At 42.2% G+C, this 15,385-nt stretch overlaps 1 protein-coding gene and 1 long non-coding RNA gene across 3 annotated transcripts in view; one reads left to right on the top strand and one right to left on the bottom strand.

The window, feature by feature from the left end:
• The window catches only part of CHD7 (chromodomain helicase DNA binding protein 7), a 177,809-nt gene that overhangs the window by 142,931 nt on the left and 19,493 nt on the right, over positions 1–15,385 (bottom strand). The gene's annotated exons all lie outside the window — the stretch shown is intronic.
• On the top strand, positions 3,242–15,015 carry LOC114232100 (uncharacterized). Its single transcript, XR_003618149.2, has 3 exons — positions 3,242–3,506; positions 5,577–5,620; positions 14,594–15,015. It is a non-coding gene; the product is annotated as an uncharacterized LOC114232100 (long non-coding RNA).

The following is a 15,385-nucleotide window of genomic DNA, read 5'->3' as shown; positions in this document are numbered from 1 at the left end:
TGAACGAAGGCCTTTCGAGACAACCCAACAGCACACACCATGCAGAAGGCAAACACAGCTGAGAACCCCCCCATGACCCCCCTTTCCAGGAATGTATCCTAAAGGTGCATGGAGATGTAGGTAAAGGGCTAATCTTTACAGCAGCACCATTTCAATAGTAAAACACTGGAAACGGCCTGAAGTAAATGAAGTTACTTGGAATTGGAGTCGTCGTCTGAGCTATTTGAAAAGACAAAGTAGAGCTCTATGTACTGATATGAAAAGATTAGATCCTTTTCCTTTAAAATTGTGTTGTGGGACTGTTCATAAGTCTATTAGTAAAAGTCCTAATGCAAGGTAAATAGTATTCAATTTTTACACTTTATTATAAAGCCAAACAGTAACAGCCTTTCATAGTTCCACTGCTAAGTGACTACAGGGCGGGGAGCGTCTTTCAGCATGGGCTGGACAAATGGGTGATTCACTTCCCCGAAGGGATGCGGTGAGAGAGCCTAAGATTTCGTCACGCTACTTAGAAAGGCTTGCAATTTAAAACTTACAAAATTTCTGGAATTTTCCATTTAATATTCAGGACCGAGGTTGATCGTAGGTAATTGAAACTACAAAAAGGGAAACAGCAGATAAGGGGGGGAATGCTATGTACATTTCATTCTATTTTTAGAAAAATGCACCATTTTTAAATCCTAAAAGTTTTAGGCTAATCATCCATGACACAAATTATCACATTTAAAAACACCTCAAAATTAAGGATTCCTAAAAAAATGTCAAGAGAGTGGAGATCAGATAAAAACGAAACAGTGTGACTCAGTGGTTGAGCACTGACCTATAAACCAGGAGGTCATGGTTCAATTCCTGGTCAGGCACATGCCTAGTTGTGGGCTCCATCCCGTGTGGGGCATGCAGGAGGCAGCCAATCAATGATTCTCTCTCATCATTTATGTTTCTATCTCTCTCTCCCTCTCCCTTCCTCTCTGAAATCAATAAAAATATTTTTTTAAAAAACAAAAATAAATAAAACTATGATCTCAACAAAAAGACACTGAATTTTTTTATCTTGATTTTAAACTTGAAGAAACCAATTATATGTTAGGATGCTAATTTACCAACTTTAGTACCTACCATAGGTACTAAAGAAGAAAAATGTCATTTTCCACAAGGCAGAGAGAAAAAGCCAAACGGTGCACTTTAGGATGCAATTGACTCATTACTTGATTATATAATGACAGTCATGGCATCTGTCGCCTACCAGGTTAGTACTTCAAGAATGAGTTTGTTCTGTATTATTGAAAAGAATACTGCCACTGAAATTAACATCATCAGTAAGACAAAAACGAATTTTAAAAATTAAAATGTTTACCCAAGAATTATGATGAATTAAGAACATGTTAGAGGGAAAGTGGAAAGGTGGGTGGGTGAGTGCAAAGAGATCAACCAAAGAACATGTATGCATATATGCATAACCCATGGACACAGACAATAGGGTTGTGAAGGCCTGAGGGGGAGAGGGGGTACTCAGGGGTTGGCTAGAAGAGGTCAATGGGGGGAAAGGGGTGACATAGGTAATACTTTCAATCAAAAAAGAACATGTATTTTTGATATCTGAAATGTCTTTCAAGGATCCTGCCCACCCTCCTCTACATTTTATGAACAAAAGAGAACTTTTCATCTAAATAAGATGTAAAGAAATTGGTATTTGAAGAATTCTTTCCGAAAAACTGAAAGTGAATTTTCGTAATCACTTCTATCATAAACATTAGTAAGGGAATTAAAATTTGAGATTTAAAAGAATCTCTCAAAACTATTCCTACCAACACATATATGTGAATCTCCAATCTTAAATAACCTACTACTAATAAATTTAAAACACTTGAGTTTATACAAATTACTACTGAATACCTTTTAAACTCCTCTATGGGAGAATTTATCTTTAAATGTCATTTTCTATTATCATTGCTATTAGATATAAGAATTGCAACTAAAGTTTCTTTCCATCCTTAAATACAGATCAGTTTCTATTTAAACATGTAAACATGTGTAAGATGCGAGAGATAATGTGCTAGGTCCTAGGAACAAAAATAAATTCTTGCCTGGCCTATGTGGCTTAGTGGTTGAGTGTTGACCTATGAACCAGGAGATGAAGGTTCAATTCTGGGTCAGGGTGCAAGCCAGGGTTGCAGGCTAGATACCCAGTGGGGGATGTGCCAGAGGCAGCCAATCAATGATTGATGTTTCTATCTCTCTCCCTCTCCCTTCCTCCCTGAAAATCAATAAAAATATTTTTAAAAAGTAAGAAATTCTTGATGAACCCAATCTAGTCAGAAGAACAAATGATAAAGTAACAAAGACACATGATTTAGCACTATAATATAGTTACAAGGTACTGAAGAGTTTTTATCTAATTTTCAATTAAACCAAAACATAAACCTACTCCCATAGGCTGTTTGCTGGCAATTATGGGGATACAAGAATAAAATGAATACACTTCAGTGATATTTACACTATTATTACCATCCCAACTTTCCTCTAACTTTATTCTAAGTTCTAGGCCAGTGGTTGGCAAACTCATTAGTCAACAGAGCCTAATATCAACAGTAGGATTGAAATTTCTTTTGAGAGCCAAATTTTTTAAACTTAAACTTCTTCTAACGCCACTTCTTCAAAATAGACTCGCCCAGGCCATGGTATTTTGTGGAAGAGCCACACTCAAGGGGCCAAAGAGCCGAATGCGGCTCGCAAGCCGCAGTTTGCCGACCACGGTTCTAGGCAAACATACATAGGATGCTCTGGTTTTAAGAGAATCCATCATTTTATCAAGTTAATCAAAATATTTACATGCTGTACAAAAGCACCTAGGTTACTTATTAGTGAATATACAATATAGCTACCTATTTTAGAAATCAAACCTTAACCCTTAATAGACATAATCAGAAAAATGCTAATAAAAAAGTATTAAAATAGCCCTAGACTTGGGGGGAAAAAAAACAAACAGAAAAAAACAACAACACAGGAATGTAAAGAAATGCTGAAAAGACTTCTGGGGGGTGTCACCTCACTGGATGAAATGGTTTGACCGCTGCGTGGGCGTGGCATTGGTGGGCGTGGCATTGGTGGGCGTGGCATTGGTGGGCGTGGCATTGGTGGGCGTGGCGTGCCTGCCGTGTGGGCGTGGCATCGGCCAGGGAGGCCTGCCCCTGCAGGCGCTATGTTCCTGCTGTGCAGCAACCACATCCCAGGCCAGAAGTGGATTATGAAGCTGTGGCGGCTGTGAACCATACGAAGCAGAACATGCCTCAGCATTGAGCAGGAATACGGCATGGCCACGCCAGCCACCTGCCAGTCCCTCCCTGTCCCAACCCCACACAGATTACTTGTCAACCAGCTCAGCCACCTCAATGTCACCAAGTGGTAATAATCAGGCGACGCTGCCCTCTGGTCCGGAAACGGAAAACTGACCTCTAGAAAAATGTGAGCCGCTGGACCAGAGTCTTACGAAACAGACAACAAAAGTACGCATACCGCTCTGCATACACAATATCCGGGCTTCAAGCTCTACTACTCTGTATTCTGTTTCTTTTTCTTTAGCCTGATAGGATGATACCACGAATTTCCTGGGTCACGGATGGTGTAAAATTTTGGATTACAGCTGCATAAATGCTACAAACTATGGTTTGAGGGGGGGAAAGCATGCTGCAGGCAGACACAGAGCAACAACAACACAAAAAAACTGCAGCAGAAAGTCATACCACGGCCTGGGGGGGGGGGGGGCGGGCTCAGTGGTTGAGGTTGACCTATAAACCAGGAGGTCAGTGTTCAATTCCTGGTCAGGGCACATACCCGGGTTGCAGGCTGACCCCCAGTAGGGGACATGCAGGAGGCAGCCGATTAATCTCCCTTCCTGGTAAACTGATAAGCCTGTATCATGGTGACCAGCCAGGGCTGCTACAGTCAAGTGTGTGGCTGTACAGTCCTTTCACTACACAAGGAACTGAGCAAAGCAAGTGGTGTAAATATCCAGCCAATATTCCACTAACCACCCGTGTGCCCAAGAGGAAGGGTACCCTTTGGCCTAAGGGTGGCCTCACAAACATGGGTACCCAGATAGCCATTTAGACAAACCAGAAACCGGGGAGTCACCCAGGACACATTTGTCCTCCTATGGCTCCCCACATCCAATCTATCATCAAATCACATTGATTTTATCTAATCAATTTTTCTGCACCATCCACTCTGTCTGTAGCCACAACTGCCACACTACATCGAATCACTGTTACCTCTCACTGGATGGTCGTCTTCCCCCACCATCTCCAGCCCCCTCCAATCTATGCATATAGTGTAATTAGAGTAACTGCTCCTCATTATTCTTGGGGTACAGACCAAGCTCTCCCGGTACACCACTGAGCTTCCAGGCAGGAAGACCCTAGCTCACACTTACCTTCCTCAGAGAAGTCAGTCTTTTCCCATCTAAGTCTAATGCCTCTTACCCACACCATACCACCTCATTTCCTCTTTTAAAAATAATTGTCACAGTTGTACTTTTATATGTTTTTGTGATTATTTGATTTATACCCATCTCTCTCACCAGCCTTGAGCACCTGGTATAGTTTTGCTTACCTCTAACACTCAGCATGGTGCCCAGCCCACAGATACCCATAATTACTCTTTTGGATCAATAAAGAAACATGAAACAACTAATTTTATAGCCAATACCTTAGGAGGAGGTGAGATAAAATATATGATCAAGGACATGAGCACTGAGGAAACTCAAGGGAGAAATTCTTCTGACTGGGTTTAATATGTTAAAGGTGGGGGAGGGACAGGAGAAAAGGCTCTGACTGGGCACAGTTCGGAGCAGGGCATGGCAGGAGTGGTGTGTGGAGCCGAGCCATGCTGGAGAGGAGAGGAAGAACTGGGACAGAGGGGCTTGGAAGAGTTAGTGAAATTTTTACAGTGTAGGTCCAAGAGCTGAGACATGCTCGAATCAAGATTAATTTGGCAGAATGAAGTAAGATACAGGAAGAGGTGGGAGTCATGAACTGTTTCAAAGATGAGGCAGAACAATAACATACCAGGCTTAATAACTGGCCAAATGTAGGCAGGAGAGCAGTTTGGAAAATAAATTTCTGAAGAAGTTGTCCAAGATGGCACCAGAAAGGTAGAACTGTTGGTGGAACAGCCCTTCCGGGTGAGGTGGAACAATATGACATTCATTTACACTTGAAGACAGGAACATAATATTAATTTTATTATGCAGCTAAACAAAATGAGAGCTGAAGCTGTGGTTCTAGTTACTGAAGCATCATGAATGTCTTTCTCCTTGGGAGGACTGGGGGGAAAGGGATGACGAAACTGTACTTCCATTACCAGAGTTTTAACCAAACAGGATTTTAAGAACTTATCCTAAAACAGCTTCTAAGATCTAAGTACTATAAGAGAGGAAATGAAAGCATAAATAGCCTTCTGTTGGTTTGTTTACTTCTTCTGTTTCCTACACACAACCCTACCTTGTGTTTCTCTACACAATGAGAGAAAAGAAAGCAATGAAATTCTAACATTCTCCCGTAATCTTTTCATTTCAGCACGATCACCAGTCAACTGGCCAAAGGCACTGTATAGAGTTAAGGTAAATGCACATTCACTGTGGAAGACTGGCTCACACCAACCTTAAGTAGTACTCACCACACACACTCCCTAGCTATGTGCACAGGTAGCTGATATTCACGAGGAGAATCCATTTATAGGCATTTAAGCATACAAGCTGACTCCTTGTTGCTTTTATGTTCCACTCACCAGCAACTAAAACGTTTTGATAGGGAAAGGACTGGTATAAGAGATTTTGTTTTAAGCTTACAACTAAAACCACAGTCTCTACCTTCTCACAAGCTTGTTGCTAAGAGGTCTTAATATTAAAATCTTTATTTAGTTAGGAGACTAAATAGATTCCAGTTGTTCTATAAAGTTGGAATGCACAGTTAAGTTGACGAGAAAACCAAAATAAGAACTACAAGAAGCAAGGTGTGATGTGTATACAACCACTATATTTACCTATGTACAAATGATACCAGGAGGGATACCTCCTCTTTAAAAAAAAAAAAAATGTAATATTGCCTTGGCCATTGTGACTCAGTTGGCTGGGCATCGTCCCATGCACTGAAAGGTTACCGGTTCAATTCCCGATCAGGGCATATGCCAGGGTTTTGGACTTGGTCCCCAATTGGGGGAGGTGGGTGGGGGACATGCAGGAGACAGCAGGTCGATGTTTCTCTCTCTCCCTCTCCCTCTAAAAATCAATTTAAAATCCTTTTGTAAAGTGTACTATTTAAAATAAGAAAATCCTATATTTTCCAGATTATATAGCCACATTCAGAAAATTAAGTATCAAAGTGGGGGGCGGAGAGGGAGTAACTAACAGTGTAAGTGCCTATTATGGACAGAGCACTGTGCTAGGTGCTTTACATACTAAACACACACACACACACACACACACACACACACTCCTCACAACTACCCCTGAAGTAGTTTCTGCTCATATTTTTTAGATGAGGAAAATGAAATCAAAGAAATTAATTCTCCAAATCAAAACACTATTGAATGGAGAAGCTGGGTGTGTGTTCGTTAATTTTGTCCTGCCTCCAAAACCAACATTGCAGGAGAGAAAGCATGGGTCTTCGCTCCCCATCTACTTTCTGCAGAGCCCTGCACCAAGGGCTAAGATTTGATAAGGGGCAGAAAAACCACCCTACCGCAAGGTAAACTTCCTCTACAAAGAAATCCACAGTGGTGATGGGTTCCTCCCTCCAAAGGGAGTGGGGGAGAAGCTTTTAAAAACAGACACCACAGATCATTGGAACAGAACAGAGAGCCCAGAAATAAACCCATGCCTTTGTGGTCAATTAATATTTGACAAAGGAGGCAAGTACATACAATGGGGTAAAGATGGTCTAGTCAATAAATGGTATTGGGAAAATTGGACAGATACGTGCAAAATTTTATAAAACTAGACCACCTCCTTACACCATACAACAGAATAAACTCAAAATGGATTAAAGACTTAAATGTTAGACTAGAAACCAAAATAATCCTAGAAGAAAACAGGCAGTAAAATCTCAGACATCTGATATATTGCCTTGGGCCAGGGAAACAAAAGAAAAAATAAACAAATGGGACTACATCAAACTAAAAAGTTTTTGCACAACAAAGGGAACTATCAAAAAGTGAAAAGACAACTGACTGAATGGGAAAACATATTCACCAATGATAAGGGGTCATTAACCAAAATCTATAAAGAACTTATAAAACTGAACACCAAAAAACAAACAATCCTATGTAATAAAGAGCTAATATGCTAATTAGATCAAACAGCAAAACGACCTTCCAGATGACCTTCTGGACAACCATTCCGACGACCTTCTGAACGAAGCTGGGGCTGCGAGGGCCAAGCCCCTGCATGAATTTTGTGCATTGGGCCTCTAGTCCAATTAATAAATAGGCAAAAAATGAACAGACACATCTCCAAAGAGTACATAAAATGGCCAGTAGACATGAAAAGATGCTCAATGTCACTAATCATCAGAGAAATACAAATTAAAAGCACAAGGAGATAAATAAGAATTATATCCACAAGGAGATATCCATCACCTCACACCTGTCAGATTGGCTATCATCAATAAATCAACAAGTGTTGGCAAGGCTGTGGAGAAAAAGGAACCCTTGGTTACTTACAATAGCCAAGATTTGGAAGCAGCCCAAGCGCCCATCAGTACGTGAGTGGATGAAAGAGCTGTGGTGCATTTACACAATGGAATACTACTCAGCCGTAAAAGATATAGATATAAGGAAATCATACCTTTTGCAACTGCACAAGTGGATCTGGAGAGTGAAATAAGCCAGTCATAGAAAGATAAATACCATATGATTTCACTTAAATGTGGAATCTAATGAACAAAATAAACTAACAAGCAAAACAGAAACAGCCTCATAGATACAGAGAACAGGCTGACAGCATCAGAGGGGAGGGGAGGGAGATTGTGAGGCTGGGTGAAGGGATTAAGCAAAAACAAAAGCAAACAAACAAAAAAAAAAACCTCACAGATACAGACAACAGATTACCAGAGGGAAATGGGGGTGGGGAAGAGGTAAAAGAGGGTAAAGGAGTGATGGAAGGAGACCTGATTTGGGGTGGCAAATACACAATATACAGGTGGTATATTACAGAATTGTACACCTGAAACCTATATAATTTTATTAACCAATGTCACCCTAATAAATTCAATAAAAAACTTTAAAAATCCCCAGGAAGGTGAAAAATATCTGACAAGTTCACAAGGAACTGTTGCTAAACCAAATGCCTTTCAAATGAGCAGGGTTTTTTTTTCTCACCCAAACCCACCTTTCCAAATAAAATACACTCTTTAAAAATTGTAATTACCTGAGAAATGTTGTTCCAAGAGAAAATCATGCTAAGAAATATTCCCGTTACATAGAAAGCTACACAAAAGAATTGTGATACAATGAAGTAGTCCCTGCTATAATTACTGTATATGCGGAACAGCCACAATATAATCTCTTGGTAAGAAACACCCTCGCCACTATAACTAGTAAATCCCATCCTTTCCCAAACAAATGCCCAAGTATAACTATGTCGAAAAATAGGAGGAAAATACTTCACCGTAAGGGACTTAGACTTACTTGGGGAAATAAAAGGAGCAGTCCTCAAATAAAGATACTAAGAATATAAGACTTTCTACAGGTTAATGGGTGTCTGAAAAGCTGGCCCTCTGAGCTGTGGTCTTTTCTATCATGACTACATTCACCAGGACTTTAGTGAGTACTCAGGACTGTACTCCCTCATGGGCATTTTACATGCGCTGGCTATCTCACACACATAAGAACTCAAACATGGCTGCTGCTTATGAAGATACATTAACTGCAGCTATTTTATTTTATCTAAAGTCTGCTGGTCAAGCTGCAGCTATAGATCTATTGCTATCACATAAGATATTCTGAATTACCTCAAGTTTATGTCTGCATGCATATGTGTGCTCACTTTCCATCAGCCTATTTTCCGGCCCAAATATACATTATTCACGAACTTCACTCTGCTCAAATTCAAACGAACATATTGTTCTAATCTGTGAAGCCAGCCCTCCATTTCTGGAAACGATCGCCTTCTCAGGCAATGACAGACTTGCGGAAACTGCAAACCCATCGTCCTCCTTATCATCCCAGCTGTCCGCTCAGAGTGCGTGCGCCAGGCACTGGTGTCTCTTCCGAAACTGAGCCTGGAGAACTTGAGTAGCTTTCCTCAGATCACGTGGTCCGGTGAGCGTCTGAGAATGAGGTTCTAACTCCAGAACCCACGCTCTTAACTGTTAGGTTATACTGCCTCCAATGGTTATCGACAGCAGAGCTAGCATTTGACAACTTTCATATTTATAGACCGTCTGATCCGTTTACACAGGCACCTCACCAGCATCAAGGCTGGCAAAGTTTTTAAGTTTCTAAAACTATTCGGTCACCTGATGTGACAGCATCTCATTGTGGTGGGCCCACACAATCTCCTAATTCTGTGGTCCCGACTCCTCTGGGTTTGATGCTGTCTTCATCTAGTTCCAGTTGACACATATATGGGACCTTGGTTTTCGTCAGGTCAATACGTTGTCTCGCCCTAGCTGGTTTGGCTTAGTGGAGAGAGCGTCAGCCTGCAGACCCAAAGGTCCCAGGTTTGATCCCAGTCAAGGGCATATACCTCGGTTGAAGGCTTGATCCCTGGCCCTGGTCCAGGGCCAGTATGGGAGTCAACCAATCCATGTGTCTCTCACATTGATGTTTCTTTCTCTCTGTCTCTTCCCCCTTAATTCCATTCTCTCTAAAAACTGATGGAAAAATATCCTCGGGTGAGGATTAACAAAATAAATAAGGCTCCACGGCCTCATAAAATATATATATGAGGCTTGGCTCAGTGGATAGAGCATCGGCCTGCGGACTGAAGGGTCCAGGGTTCGATTTCAGCCAAGGGCACATGCCTGGGTTGCGGGCTCGATCCCCAGTGGGGGGCATGCAGGAGGCGGCCGACCAGTGATTCTCTCACATCACTGATGTTTTTCTCTCTCTCTCTCCTTCTCCCTTCCACCCTGAAATCAATAAAAAAAATATTTAGAAATATATATACCGTACTTTCCGGCGTATAAGACGACTGGGCGTATAAGATTTTCCTGGGTTAAAAAGTCGTTTTACACGCCGGAAAATACAGTAGTCCAATATATCTAACCCATTATATCTAATCCCATCAATATAGTCCAATATACTGTATTTTCCGGCGTATAAAACTTTTTAACCCAGGAAAATCTTATACGCCCAGTCGTCTTACACGCCGGAAAGTACGGTATGTGTATGTGTATACACACACACACACACACACACACACACACACACACAGAGTCTCAGCAGAGCATCAAATGAAAAGTCCCATGACCTGTCAGCCAGCACATGCCTACTACAGAACATCCACTGGCTGGTACCATAAGATGGACACTTCTAGAAATGTCCTAGACACAATGTGTGAAGGTGCAAAACTGCCAACGTGGTTGGAAAGAGGCTAAAGCAAGCAATCACCAAGTATCAATTCAGTCTTTAGCTTCCCCCCTAACCTCTAGCTATGAAACACAAACAAGTCAGAAAAGAAGCCCACTTCACCCTTCACCTAACCCATGACGTGGCTGAGAGCAGAATGTGAGAGAGGATCCTAGAAGTCAGTGCAGCATGGGGCTGGAGAGGAAATGAAAGTTAACTCGGCTGTCAGCTCCTTCAAGTCCTGCCCTATTTCTTATTCTCATTTTCTATGACCTCCCCACCCCACCCAACAGTAGAGAGAAGGCTCTTAGGAAGCAAACAGAGGAGTTGGGACATATTCCATAGCAATGAGGAAGAGGAGACGCTGGTTACAGCACAAAAGATTATCCTAGCCCTTGCGGGGGGGGGGGGGGGGGGGGAGAATAAAACAGGACCTATCACATTGTCCTGGCTCACCCCGGTGACTAAAAACAGTTAAAATATCAATATTTGGCAATTTTGAAATCACCTCAGTTCTTTTGATGGTCATGTAATTTATTGATGAAATTATAATATTTGGTTATACCGCCTAAGACATAGGAATCTATGTGATAAAACAGAGGTTTTGTTACATGCTACATTTCGTTATAACCTAAATCCACACTGTCATGTGGCAACCACTCCTTATTTAACCACATGACACAAGGGGAAATCCAGAAAACCCTGACCAAGATACCACGAGCAAAATGTTCTACAGGTAGTTGCCATAATCACACTTTCCATCTTTTCTTTTCAAGATGTTAATAACTAATTGCTCACAAGTTGCAGCTGTGATGCCAAGAAAGGCGTTATCTACCATCTTTATTTGAAACCTCCAGTCATACTAACAGACACCAAGGCTCTCAAATCTTTACACCTCTCACTTTCATATTCTCTTTACTAAGATACAAATAAATACCCTGGCCGGTTTGGCTCAGTGGATAGAGCATCAACCTGCAGACCCAAGGGTCCCTGGTTCGATTCCAGTCAAGGGCATATGCCCCGGTTGCAGGCTCGGTCCCCAGTGGGGGGCGTGCAGGAGGCAGCCGATCAATGATTCCCTCTCATCACTGATGTTTCTACCTCTCTCTTCCTTTCCCTTCCTCTCTAAAATCAATAAAAATGTATTTTAAAAGCAAAAGATACAAAGCAAGCTATGACAATATTAACTGCTCTTTTTAAAAATTTTTGATTGATTTGAGAGAAAAGGAGGGAGAGGGAGGGAGGAGGAAGAGGGTGAGAGGGTGAGGGTGAAGGAGGGGGGAGGAAGGGAGGGAGGGAGGGAGGGAGGGAGGGAGGGAGGGAGGAAATGGGGGAGGGAGAGAGAGAGAGAGAGAGAGAGAGAGAGAGAGAGAAGCATCGATTTGTTGTCCCATGTATTTATGCATTCATTGGTTGATTCTCGTATGTGCCCTGACCAGGAACCGAACCTGCAACCTAGGCGTATCGGGATAACACTCTAACCAACTGAGTTACCCAGCCAGGGCAATAACTGGTCATTTTAATGAATGACTGATATGTGCCAGACAATGAAGGAGGTACTATTATTAACCTCCATTTTGTAACAATTATGTTACCAATTGAGGCATGAAGATTAACTTGCCCACGGCCCCCAAAGCAGTTGGAACTAAGTGTTGGAACTAAGCTTTTAACCCAGGCTGTCTGACTCTTGGCTTTAGCCTCTATGCCAGGCTATCTTTCTGCTCTGTGATTATGCACTTAAGGAATCTTCATACTGCTATCACTTTATCTGAAGTTTTTCTTTTTTTGTGGTTGGTGGAGGAGGAATCTTGGACATCACTATAAAAGGGCTACATGTGTGTCTGGAGAAGTCTGCCTACCCTGTATTCTTTCCATACTGGCCTCACACTATCTCATGCAAATTCCTCTCAAAGTATCCTAGATACAAAAAAATTAAAGGCAACCCTTCCTTGCTTTATATCACTGAGTAATAAGACTTTAAAACTTCTTATAAACAAGAACCACTGATTTTACTACTTTTGCACATGTACAATATAGGCGCTAGCTCATATTAAGCTCAGAATCTATACTCAAATACTTGATTGTTGGTTAAATCAGGCTTTTAGTGCTTAGCAGTACATTTCTTGTTTCACTGTGAGTTTTATAGATTCTGGCATCACTCTGGTGGAACAGTCTTGGTGACACTGCTTTATGGTACCCAATGTGTTGACAGCAGTCTGGCAGATTAACACTATAAAACGTCACCCACTGTCTGCTTATATTAGGCCCAGTAGCCAAGCAGAGTTATGTTGAAATACCTGATTCATGAGTCCATCAATGCTGAACTCACAACGTAGGAGCAAGGTGTATCAGAGGTGGCACCAGGTGTGATTAAAGTAACATATGGCTGCAAAAGCTTTCTGCTATAGATTAGAAGCTTAGATTCCAATTTCAGATGCATTCAGGTTATTCTCCTTTTTGAAACAAAACTGAAAAATACAAATGACTGCAACTGAAGTTGGTTTGCTTTTTTTCTTTTTAAGCTGATTTTTAGGGGGGTGGGGGAGGAGGAAAAGAGACATCAATTTGTTGTTCCACTTCTTTATGCATTCATTGGTTGATTCCTGTATGTCCCCTGACCAGGGATCAAACCTAAAGGTTTTTGTTGTTATTTTTTTACTCACTACTATATTTCATTGATTCTAAGTCATACTTTTGATACATTTCAATATATCAGAAATAAGGCCTATCTTACAATTGGTACCATCTGAGATTTGACTAAGTACAATAACAAAATGTATTTGCATATATTCGGGATTCTATGGTTTTCAAGTTTTATGTTACCATCAACCCATCCTATCTAATAATAGACAAATATGCAAATTGACCATACCTCCGACACACCCACAAGCCACGCCCACCATCCAATCAGAGAGAGCATGCAAATTAACCCAAACCAAGATGGCTACAGCCACAGAGAGCAAGGTTTCCTAGGTAACAGAGGAAGCCAAGCTTTCTGCCTGCCCTTGCCAGGCCTAAGCCTCCACTCAAGCTACAAAGTTTCAATTATAGAAGGTAAACAAATTCAAACAAATGGCGGCAGAATGGAGCTTGAGAGAGCAGGCCAGGGTTGCCCCTGGCAACAGGGGAAGCAAAGCTTTCCACAGAACCTGGCCAGGCCCACCCGCTTAAGGCAACAAAGTTTCAATTATAACACCAACACAAATGGCTGCGGGCCTCGGAGGGAGCCCCAGGCTTGGCTCTGCTCCAGGCTACAAAGTTTCAATTGTAGAAGGAAAATAAATTCCAGATACCAGGGCCTCCGCTTGGGTTGCCAGGGGGCGTGGTCGGCCTGCAAACCACCACAGGCCCCTTGCTCAGGCCGCCCCATGCCCCAAGGGAACCCCCACCTGATCCGGGATACCCTTCAGGGCAAACCAGCTGGCCCCCACCCCTGTACCAGGCCTCTATCCTATCTAATAAAAGAGTAATATGCAGATTGATCATCACTGCAACACACAATATAGCTGCCCCCATGTGGTCAAAGATCCTGCCCCCATGTGGACACAAGATGGCCACCACAAGATGGCCAGCAGGAGAGGGCAGTTGGGTGGCACCCGGCCTGCAAGGGAGGGCAGTTGGAGGTGATCAACCCTGCAGGAGAGGGCAGTTAGGGGTGACTAGGCCGGCAGAGGAGGGAAGTTGGGGGCAAACAGGCTGGCAGCAGAGTGGTTAGGGGGAGATCAGGCTGGCAGGCAGAAGCGGTTAGGGGCAATCAGGAAGGCAGGCAGGCAAGCAGTTAGGAGCCAGCAGTCCTGGATTGTGAGAGGGATGTCCGACTGCCCATTTAGGGAACCGACGGCCCACCGGGATCGGGCCTAAACGGGCAGTCGGACATCCCTCGAGGGGTCCCATATTGGAGAGGGTACAGGCTGGGCTGAGGGACAACCCCCCTCCGTGCACAAATTTCGTGCACCGGGCCTCTAGTTTATTCATAATTAACTGGAAACAATGTTAACAACTTGTCTGTTTTTCCTTTTCTTAGCCTCCTGTTTGCTACAGAAGATGTAATAAAGAATGTCTGAGGTAAATGAAAGGTAGCATCATTTCCAGGAGACAAAGCTTTGAAGCTCTCTTACTGTAAGTGCAAAGCTGCTACCCTCCTGTGAAGAAAATGTAGCTTGAGCTTTCTGCAGCCTGTGTGCAGCCCAAATGCGTTTCTTCTATGAGAAAGACACCATTGCCAGGTGAAAGGGTTCCAGATGCTGAAGTCTTCCTCCCAGCTTACATCAACTGACTCCAAGACACACTAAGCCTTTTAACTCAAGCTGGAAAGTCTCAAGGGTTTTCTCCTCCAACTCCCAAATATCAAAATCATGCTCACATATTTAAACAATTAGGTGAGATGTACAGAAGCTAGCACTAAATATGTCTGAAATTTGAGTGCCAAATGTGCAGTCAATATTAACCAAATTCAGATTTTATCTATAGAAAATTTTAAAAACATGACTGTGTTCTTTGACTTCTTTTTTAAAAAAAGAGGGGGGCTTTTAAATCAAGAAAATAAAATTTTGGGGATAGAAAAAAATAAGCCAAATACTGCTTACATTATATACAAAAAAAAAAAAAGGAAAAAAATCCTACGAAGAAAAGTTGGGAGTATGTTTCAGAAATATAACTAGTTAAAATTGCTTTTTAAAAAATGTACCTGTCTCAACTACAAAATACTGAAAAACTGTCAAGAGTCCTTCCATCCATATATGGTACCAGATGGCATCTTGGACTGGCTACTGCAGTTTTTCCAGATAACAAAAGGCCAGGTGAAAGGGTTCCAATT

Source organism: Eptesicus fuscus, chromosome 19 (assembly GCF_027574615.1).
Source record: "Eptesicus fuscus isolate TK198812 chromosome 19, DD_ASM_mEF_20220401, whole genome shotgun sequence".
In the NCBI taxonomy this organism is placed as follows: domain Eukaryota; kingdom Metazoa; phylum Chordata; class Mammalia; order Chiroptera; family Vespertilionidae; genus Eptesicus; species Eptesicus fuscus.
The sequence above is the reverse complement of the archived record's forward strand: the minus strand, read 5'-3'. Positions and strand labels throughout refer to the sequence as shown.